Source organism: Salmo salar, chromosome ssa15, assembly GCF_905237065.1.
Source record: "Salmo salar chromosome ssa15, Ssal_v3.1, whole genome shotgun sequence".
Classification (NCBI taxonomy): Eukaryota; Metazoa; Chordata; class Actinopteri; order Salmoniformes; family Salmonidae; genus Salmo; species Salmo salar.
The window spans coordinates 13,694,661-13,704,933 of NC_059456.1; positions in this window are offsets into that span (position 1 = coordinate 13,694,661).

Sequence of the window (10,273 nt, forward strand, 5' to 3'; positions counted from 1 at the left end):
CCAGTGTAATCCCGTGGCGCGATATTCAAATACCTCAAAAATGCAAAAACTTCAATTTTTCAAACATATGACTATTTTACACCATTTTAAAGACAAGACTCTCCTTTATCTAACCACACTGTCCAATTTCAAAAAGGCTTTACAACGAAAGCAAAACATTAGATTATGTCAGCAGAGTACCCAGCCAGAAATAATCAGACACCCATTTTTCAAGCTAGCATATAATGTCACATAAACCCAAACCACAGATAAATGCAGCACTAACCTTTGATGATCTTCATCAGATGACAACCCTAGGACATTATGTTATACAATACATGCATGTTTTGTTCAATCAAGTTCATATTTATATCAAAAACCAGCTTTTTACATTAGCATGTGACTAGCATTTCGACCGAACACTGCCGGTGAATTTACTAAATTACTCACGATAAACGTTCACAAAAAAGATACAGAACTCCTCTATGCACTCGATATGTCCGATTTTAAAATAGCTTTTCGGTGAAAGCACATTTTGCAATATTCTAAGTAGATAGCCCGGCATCACAGGGCTAGCTATTTAGACACCCAGCAAGTTTAGCCCTCACCAAAGTCAGATTTACTATAAGAAAAATGTTATTACCTTTGCTGTTCTTCGTCAGAATGCACTCCCAGGACTTCTACTTCAATAACAAATGTTGGTTTGGTCCCAAATAATCCATTGTTATATCCAAATAGCGGCGTTTTGTTTGTGCGTTCAAGACACTATCCGAAAGGGTAAATAAGGGTGACGAGCATGGCGTAATTCGTGACAAAAAATGTATAAATATTCCATTACCGTACTTCGAAGCATGTCAACCGCTGTTTAAAATAAATTTTTATGCCATTTTTCTCGTAAAAAAGCGATAATATTCCGCCCGGGAAAGCGTGTATACGTACAAAGAGAGAGAAAATAAAAACATCTCGTGCCCTCATGCACGAGCGTGAGTCTCAGAGTACTCTGACCAGCCACTATCCAAACGCGATAATGTGTTTCAGCCTGGGGCTGCCTCGATATCATTCAGCTTTTTCCCGGGCTCTGAGAGCCTATGGGAGCCGTAGGAAGTGTCACGTTACAGCAAAGATCCTCAGTCTTCCATAAAAAGAGCCAAGATGAACAACAACTTGTCAGACAGGCCACTTCCTGTTCAGAATCTTCTCAGGTTTTTGCCTGCCATATGAGTTCTGTTATACTCACAGACACCATTCAAACAGTTTTAGAAACTTTAGGGTGTTTTCTATCCAAAGCCAATAATTATATGCATATTCTAGTTACTGGGCAGGAGTAGTAACCAGGGTACGTTTTTTATCCGGCCGTGTCAATACTGCCCCCTAGTCCTAACAGGTTAACTAATAGCAAAGAAAAGTTTTGGAATTGGCCTAATCAAGACCAAATTACATCTGTGTGACCTGATACCCTTTGGATTTATCATTTAGAATGTCAGTGTCCTAGCTAGTACACAGCCCAGATTTTAGTCATGACCAGAGGGACCACCCAGGTGTTAATCATGACCAGAGGGACCACCCAGGTGTTAATCATGACCAGAGGGACCGTCCAGGTGTTAATCATGACCAGAGGGACACCACCCAGGTGTTAATCATGTCCAGAGGGACCGCCCAGGTTTTAATCATGACCAGAGGGACCACCCAGATGTTAATCATGACCAGAGGGACCACCCAGGTGTTAATCATGACCAGAGCGACCACCCAGGTGTTAATCATGACCAGAGGGACCACCCAGGTTTTAATCATGACCAGAGGGACCACCCAGGTGTTAATCATGACCAGAGGGACCACCCAGGTGTTAATCATGACCAGAGGGACCACCCAGGTTTTAATCATGACCAGAGGGACCACCTCTGTACCATCTCAGCATTGCCACATGCATTCACCCTTTTCTCTATGAGAGGGTCAGGCTCAAAATACTACCCTTATTGTGAGAGTCATCAGACTCTCTGACTTCTCTGCACTATATTTTGAGTGGCAGTTAATAGGAGCACGTGTAATTGTTTTAATGTAAGTACAGTTTTCCTCTACTTTCTTTTTCTGGTCCACATTTCTGTCATCTAACATTGATGAGTTGCTATCGACAGCCCTTTGATGCTGAATCCAAGCATACACAGCATTGATATGATGCTCTGCATTCGAATGGAGATTAAACCCAGAATCTTTAAAGCTGCACCTTTTTCCAGTTACAAAAACCTGACTGTGATGTGAAGGCAGATTCAGGTATATTGGGCAGAGAAAAATATCTACAAGTCCAATCTTGACTTAGAGAATATTCAAGCCATGAATTGTCCTTTATACCAGGAGCTGTTGAAAGCCCTTTCCCTAGTACCATGCTGAGTTCTGGGAAATGTTTTCAAACACGGCTGTACAGAACCCTCTTCTCTGGATCTTCAAATGTCTGAAATACACGTTAAATAATGTGTCATATCTCTGTGGAAATGTATAATTAAGGGATCCACAAGATTAGATACTAACAGCTGCTAACTAAAATGTGTAGTTTAAAGTATAGGACTGGCCTACCATGGACCTTTTGGAACTGAAATCTGATATCTCTCCCTTTCTTTTCATGTTTAATTGACCCTGTGCAATAATAAGACAGTCTATGGTTACATCTAAGCATCCAATTATCCATATTTGAGTCCAATCTCAATTACAAATCCCCATGATCATAACTGTTCCTTAAAATCAACTACCAGTCTAAGTTATGAGTTAGATCATGGCTAGCCCTACTCTGCAGTAACTTAGCTACCTATAATGTCTTACAGCTTTGTGGTAGCAAGCAGGCTATCTGCAAAATGTGGTAATCTTTTGAGTAACTTTAACAGATTGATAATAACAATTGTTCATTTTGAGTTCAAGTACGAAAATCTAACTCAATCAAATGTATTTATAAAGCCCTTCTTATATCAGCTGATATCTCAAAGTGCTGTACAGAAACCCAGCCTAAAAACCCCAAACAGCAAGCAATGCAGGTGTAGAAGCATTAACTGAGTTAATGGATTTAAAATGGCTGAATGTTAACTTGCTGATCACTGACAGCTGTAGCCTACTAGTTACCCCACATTAGCGAAACATTCATATACTGTAACTTATGACACTGCACTGTACATGCGTGTATTACTAGCACAGATAAACATAATGCTGAACTAAACTGGGAACTGATCTCTATCTGATTAACTGTCTGATAATACAGATAAACATAATGTTAAACTAAACTGGGAACCGATCTCTATCTGATTAACTGATAATACAGATAAACATAATGTTGGGCTAAACTGGGAACCGATCTCTATCTGATTAACTGTCTGATAATACAGATAAACATAATGTTGAACTAAACTGGGAACCGATCTCTATCTGATTAACTGTCTGATAATACAGATAAACATAATGTTGAACTAAACTGGGAACCGATCTCTATCTGATTAACTGTCTGATAATACAGATAAACATAATGTTGAACTAAACTGGGAACCGATCTCTATCTGATTAACTGTCTGATAATACAGATAAACATAATGTTGGACTAAACTGGGAACCGATCTCTATCTGATTAACTGTCTGATAATACAGATAAACATAATGTTGGACTAAACTGGGAACTGATCTCTATCTGATTAACTGTCTGATAATACAGATATACATAATGTTGAACTAAACTGGGAACCGATCTCTCTATCTGATTAACTGTCTGATAATACAGATAAACATAATGTTGGGCTAAACTGGGAACCGATCTCTCTTATCTGATTAACTGATAATACAGATAAACATAATGTTGAACTAAACTAGGAACCGATCTCTATCTGATTAACTGATAATATAGACAAACATAATGTTGGGCTAAACTGGGAACCGATCTCTATCTGATTAACTGTCTGATAATGGAGTCAAAGGTCTAACGTTAACTTACACAGCGACTCAACTTTTGTAAAAGTTGTTCAGGAAACCTAAACCCGATGCTAAACCTTAAAACTTCAAATATGATGCTTTCGCCAGTCGCGAAAAGAGCTTGTTTGAGCTGTGGAAATATTCTCTCTTCTTCTTCTGTATGTCGTTCTTCTTCTTGTTCTTCTGTATCTCGCAACCAACGTTAATATTCTCTCTTCCTCGTCCTCGATTTGGAAAATGCGCCGCCGAACGTCAAAATAAATGCTTCTTTAAACAAGAGGTGAAATGAGATGTCAATCAGCATCAAACTGCCAGTAGCGAATTACATTTTGGGGTGTCACCCGGGGTGGCCAATCAGATGTCAGGGGTGTCCTGTGCCACCCCGGACACCTCTCCGGCTCCGCCCCTGCTCTGCCTGTCTGCCCAACCGCCCACATGGTTGCACCTGTACTTATACCCATTTGGGGTAACGAGGGACAGGTGGGACCAATTCCAGGTGCCGATTGGTTGCAGCACCTGGACTGGGTACTATTGGTGTTGACTCACCAGCCCCTGTTGATACCTGTAGAGCTGTCCATGGCGTTGACTCACCTTGACCTCTCTAGCCCTGTAGAGCTGTCCATGGTGTTAACATCACCTTGGCCTCTCTAGCCCTGTAGAGCTGTCCATGGTGTTAACATCACCTTGGCCTCTCTAGCCCTGTAGAGCTGTCCATGGTGTTAACATCACCTTACATTTACATGTACATTTTAGTCATTTAGCAGACGCTCTTATCCAGAGCGACTTACAGTAGTGAATGCATACATTTCATTTTTTTCATTTCATACATTTTTTTTTCTTTTTTTTCGTACTTGGCCCCCCGTGGGAATCGAACCCACAACCCTGGCGTTGCAAACACCACGCTCTACTAATTGAGCTCTACCTCTCTAGCCCTGTAGAGCTGTCCATGGTGTTAACTCACCTTGGCTTCTCCAGCCCTGTAGAGCTAGCTGTCCATGGGGCTGACTCACCTTGGCCTCTCTAGCCCTGTAGAGCTGTCCATGGGGGCTGACTCACCTTGGCCTCTCTAGCCCTGTAGAGCTGTCCATGGGGGCTGACTCACCTTGGCCTCTCTAGCCCTGTAGAGCTGTCCATTGGGCTGATTTACCTTGGCCTCTGGAGCTGTCTTGCTCCTGCCTTTGTAGCTCCCTACTGGCCCTCGGGTTGCCACAGCGTGCGTGTGTTTGTGACCTAGAGCTCTCACCAACTACTGGCAAAACTGGTCAAATCAAGAACTGAATTAATCTACTTTAAGAAGAACAATGTAAATATTGTACTGTATGTATCACATTGTGTTTGTGTGTTTATCAGGGGTCAGAGAGTTGTTTCGTTATCAGAGGATTTAAACACAGGAAGGAGGTGTTTAGTGTAGCACCAGAAATAAGAGCTAAGCAGGTCGTTCCCTAAAGAATGCCTTTTGAGCCCTTTAAGTAGAAATTGTGCACCAATATTGAATTTTCAAAGCCTGTTATATTAAATGAATTGCCGTTTATATACATTGAGTGTACAAAAAATTAGGAACACCTTCCTAATATTGAGTTGCACCCCGTTTTGCCCTCAGAACAGCCTGAATTCATCGGGGCATGGGACTCTACAAGGTGTTGAAAGCATTCCACAGGGATGCTGGTCCATGTTGACTCCAATGCTTCACACAGTTCTGTCAAGTTGGCTGGATGTCCTTTGGGTGGTGGACCATTCTTGATACACACAGGAAACTGTTGAGCGGGATCAATAAGGGATCATAGCTTTCACCTGGTCAGTCTATGTCATGGAAAGAGCAGGTGTTCCTAATGTTTTGTACACAAGGGGATATATGGCTGATTTAAGAGTACATTGTCAACCCTGTAACTTTAATAGGCTATAGTCACTGTTTCATTTAACTCTTGAGATGGGAAACTAGTTTTTCTTTTCATGTAAATTGAACATGTGCTCTTTAAAACAGAATGTTGAAATTAGGTGAAATAAAATGTTTTTATTGACCAAGTTACACTTTCTGAAATGGCACCGAATTGGTTGAACGACCCAAGGATCATTACAGAAACACTGGTTTAGAGCCGGGACAGGAAGACTGATCTATTACTGATAGAGCTTGGCAGACTGATCTATCACTGATAGAGCTTGGCAGACTGATCTATCACTGATAGAGCTTGGCAGACTGATCTATTACTGATAGAGCTTGGCAGACTGATCTATCACTGATAGAGCTTGGCAGACTGATCAATTACTGCTGCATTATAGATGGCTCAGACTACAGCCGTTTTTGTTGTGTCTGTTTACTCTGGGTGAATCTGTCTGAAGGAAGCCTTAGTGCTCCTGGCTCAGCTCTGTGCAGTATTGCTACCTGTGTGTCAGGATGGCTCAGCTCTGTGCAGTATTGCTACCTGTGTGTCAGGATGGCTCAGCTCTGTGCAGTATTGCTACCTGTGTGTCGGGTTGGGGGGACGGAGGGGGAATATGAAGAGAAATTAGTCCTGCTTCCATGGCAATATGATGTGAGGGGGGGGCTTGTGTTCTGAGCTCCGACTAAATAAAAGATAATACAGACTCAGTCATCGTGTGTGTGTGTGTGTGTGTGTGTGTGTGTGTGTGTGTGTGTGTGTGTGTGTGTGTGTGTGTGTGTGTGTGTGTGTGTGTGTGTGTGTGTGTGTGTGTGTGTGTGCCCTTGAGTAGTCCAGCCACAGCCCGGACTTTAACCCGATCGAACATGTCTGGAGAGTCCTGAAAATGGGTGTGCAGCGACGCTCCCCATCCAACCTGACAGAGCTTGGGAGGATCTGCAGAGAAGAATGGGAGAAACTCCCCAAATACACGTGTGCCAAGCTTGTAGCAACATACCCAAGAAGACTTGAGGCTGCAATCACTGCCAAAGGTGCTTCAACAAAGTACTGAGTAAAGGGTCTGAATACTAATTTAGATGTGATATTTAAGTATTTTTTTTTTTTAATACATTTGCAAAAATGTGTAAAAAACAGTTTTGCTTTGTCATTATGGGGTATTGTGTGTAGATTGATGAGGAAAAAAAACGAATAACTCTGTAAAGTAACAAAATGTGGGAAAAGTCAAGGGGTCTGAATACTTTCCAAAGGCACTGTAGGTTTGTGTGTGTGTGTGTGTGTGTGTGTGTGTGTGTGTGTGTGTGTGTGTGTGTGTGTGTGTGTGTGTGTGTGTGTGTGTGTGTGTAGGTGTGTGTGTGTATATAGGTGTGTGTGTGTGTGTGTGTGTGTGTGTGTGTGTGTGTGTGTGTGTGTGTGTGTGTGTGTGTGTATAGGTGTGTGTGTGTATAGGTGTGTGTGTGTATAGGTGTGTGTGTGTGTGTGTGTGTGTGTATAGGTGTGTGTGTGTGTGTGTGTGTGTGTGTATATAGGTGTGTGTGTGTGTGGCTAGCTCATCAGTGTGTCATGTAGATGATTCAGTCTGTCTAATGGGATACAGTTCATGTTGGTGAATAAGCTGATCCAGCCCAGGTCAGTTACAGCCTCACAGGATGAAGATCAGCGTTATAAGGTGATTGACATCTAAAGGCAATGTTCTGCTGCTGCCCCCCAGTGGCCCAATAGAGAACAACTCATTCTAACGTGTCCTGATGAACCTCCAGGAGTGATGATATTTATTCTTATTTATTTGTATTTATTTTTTATTTAACTAGACAAGTCAGTTAAGAACAAATTCTTATTTACATTGATAGCCTACCAAAAGGCCTCCTGGGATTTAAAAAAATCTATAAAGTATAATATAAATATAGGACAAAACACATCACGACACAACACTACATAAAGAAAGACCTAAAGACGACAACATAGCATGGCAGCAACACAACATGGTAACAGTACAAAACATGGTACAAACATTATTGGGCACAGTCAACATCACAAAGGGCAAGAAGGTAGAGACAACAATACATCACGCAAAGCAGCCACAACTGTCAGTAAGAGTGTCCATGATTGAGTCTTTGAATGAAGAGATGGAGATAAAACTGTCCAGTTTGAGTGTTTGTTGCAGCTCGTTCCAGTCGCTAGCTGCAGCCAACTGAAAAGAGGAGCGACCCAGGGATGTGTGTGCTTTGTGGACCTTTAACAGAATGTGACTGGCAGAACGGGTGTTGTATGTGGAGGATGAGGGCTGCAGTAGATATCTCAGATAGGAGGCAGTGAGGCCTAACAGGGTTTTATAAATAAGTATCTACCAGTGGGTCTTGCGACGGTATCCAGAGATTACCAATTTTCAGAGGAGTATAGAGTGCAGTGAGGTGTCCTATAAGGAGCATTGGTTGCAAATCTGATGGCCGAATGGTAAAGAACATCTAGCCACTCGAGAGCACCTATCTGCTGCTGATATCTGCTGCTGCTGCCACCTAGTGGCCCAATAGAGAACAACTCCTAACATTACAGACTGTAGTGTAAAATCTGATTTATGATTTATCAACTTGGGAGGTGCACTGCGATGCGGTACGGCGCTCGATTTGGCCTCCGCAAGCCTCCAGAGGCTCCACAATTGTGTTCCATCCTCCTTAAACCTCTCTAGGGTAGGGGGCAGTATTTTGACGTCCGGATGAAAAGTGTGCCCGTAGTAAACTGCCTGCTACCCAGACCCAGAAGGTAGGATATGCATATTATTAGTAGATTTGGATAGAAAACACTCTGAAGTTTCTAAAACTGTTTGAATGATGTCTGAGTATAACAGAACTCAAATGGCAGGCAAACCCTGAGAAAAATCCAACCAGGAAGTTGAAAAGGCTTGTAGTTTTTTCAATTAATTCCCTATTCAAACTACAGTGATTTAGGGGTCATTTTGCAGTTCCTAAGGCTTCCACTAGATGTCAACAGTCTTTAGAACTTTGTTACAGGCTTCTACTGTGAACTGGAAGGGAATGACAGTCATTTCAACCAGGTGTCTGGCTGAGTGCCATTAGATCATTCATGAGCGTGGCTGTCAGCGCGAGGTGCTTCTTTTTCCTTTCTGAAGACAAAGGATTTGTCCGGTTGGAATATTATTGAAGGTGTATGATAAAAACATCCTAAAGATTGATGCTATACATCGTTTGACATGTTTCTACAAACTGTAGTATAACTTTTTGGACTTTTTGTCTCAACAAAATGCGCGAGCATGGCGCATTTGGATAACTCGGCTGAACGCGCGAACAGAAATGAGGTATTTGGACATAAATATGGAGTTTATCGAACAAAACGAACATTTCTTGTGGGAGTCCTGGGAGTGCATTCCGACGAAGATCAGCAAAGGTAAGTGAAGATTTATAATACTATTTCTGACTTTTTTTGACTCCAGAACTTGGAGGGGAACTGTATAGCTTGCTTTGATGGCTGAGCTCTGTATTCAGAATATTGAACAATGTGCTTTCGCCTTAAAGCTATTTTGAAATCTGACACAGCGGTTGCATTAACCTGTTATGGATAGGGGACAGTATTTTCACGGCCGGATAAAAAACATACCCGATTTAATCTGATTATTACTCCTGCCCAGAAACTAGAATATGCATATAATTATTAGCTTTGGATAGAAAACACTCCAAAGTTTCTATAACTGTTTGAATGGTGTCTGTGAGTATAACAGAACTCATTTGGCAGGCCAAAACCTGAGAAGATTCCTTACAGGAAGTGCCCTCTCTGACCATTTCTTGGCCTTCTACACTCTCTTTATTGAAAACTGAGGATCTCTGCTGTAACGTGACACTTCCTACGGCTCCCATAGGCTCTCAGAAGGCGGCAAAACGCTGAATGATGCCTTTGCAGGCCCAGGCTGAAAAACAGTAGCGCATTTAGATAGTGGTCGATCAGAGAACAATGAGACTGAGGCACGTGCACGAGGCGACACCATGTTTTTATTATTTCGTCTTTGAACGAAAACGACTCCCGGTCGGAATATTATCGCTTTTTTACGATGATTTTAAACAGCGCTTGACATGCTTCGAAGTACGGTAATGGAATATTTAGAATTGTTTTGTCACGAAACGCGTCGGGCGCGTGACCCTTATTTACCCTTCAGATAGTGTCTTGAACGCACGAACAAAATGCCACTATTTGGATATAACTATGGATTATTTGGGACCAAACCAACATTTGTTATTGAAGTAGAAGTCCTGGGAGTGCATTCTGACGAAGAACAGCAAAGGTAATCCAATTTTTCTTATAGTAAATCTGAGTTTGGTGAGGGTCAAACTTGGTGGGTGTTCAAAATAGCTAGCCTGTGATGGCGAGCTATCTACTCAGAATATTGTAAAATGTGCTTTCACCAAAAAGCTATTTTAAAATCGAACATAGCGAGTGCATAGAGGAGTTCTGTATCTATAATTCTTAAAATA